We start from the raw sequence: 1,117 nt of genomic DNA on the forward strand, positions 1-1,117 counted from the left end.
TTATCAAGTATTATAAAATAAATTTTAATGATTTTATATTTTATGTTAATGTTTAAAATATTATTTTAATATAATTTTTTGATATTATAAAAAAGTTTTGCATAATAATTAATTTTATTAAATAAAAAATACTCATATATTTTATATTTATATATTTTATATTTAATTATTTAAGAATAAAAGATTTTGTTGCCGTTTAAAGTATTGTGTTTAAAGTATTGCCATTTAAAGTATTTATTTATATATTAGGATATTCTATATTTATTACAGTCCATCAATACTTTTTTTTTAATTTATATTAGTCTTAGATTTTTATTTAATAAAATCTAATAGCTTATATAAATGTGGCTCATTTAATAAAAACATACTTGTTGAGTTCATTTTAAACATATCCATTAAAAATGATGATATATAAAAAAAGTTTATATTGATATCTGAAGACAAAAAAAAGAAGTTTAAGTAGTTGTCAAGTTGTTAGGACTTAAAAAAAGGGGTTAGAAAACTTGTTAAAGTTTTTTTTTTCGGGTTAATAGAAAATAATACTGTTCAATAAAATTTATATCTTTATTATTGTAATTAAAAGTTTTTAAAATTATCTTTCATAAAAACTTATCATTTTCATATTTTTAACTTACAAAATTCTGATAGGAAACAAATAGATCAATAAATACCTACATGTTGTGATAAAGATTATAATGTGGATATTCATTTATTATGGGTGGCTCATATTCTCAAAATTAAATTGTATTAAAAAAGTTTAAAAAAATAAATATTTTACCTCTGTAAATAGTGAAGTATAGTTTAATAGTTTTATATACTTATACACAATCAATAATAATATTTTTCAATCTCTTATATCTACACTACAATAATATACATAAATTCTCTCTCTTTTCTCTATCTCTCGGTGAATTTAAGTTGTAATATATATAATATTAGTAAATATATGAATTATTTCTATTATAGTAAGATAATAGTATTAGTGAATATTAATACTAGAGTCCTATTTATACTTTTTATTTTATATTTGTTTTTTTTTTATTTCTTTATTTTACAACATGTTATCAGCATGTCACTCTGATAAAAATTTAGGAAGACTTAGGTAATAAATTTTTAT

This window comes from Arachis duranensis, chromosome 10, assembly GCF_000817695.3.
Source record: "Arachis duranensis cultivar V14167 chromosome 10, aradu.V14167.gnm2.J7QH, whole genome shotgun sequence".
Lineage (NCBI taxonomy): Eukaryota > Viridiplantae > Streptophyta > Magnoliopsida > Fabales > Fabaceae > Arachis > Arachis duranensis.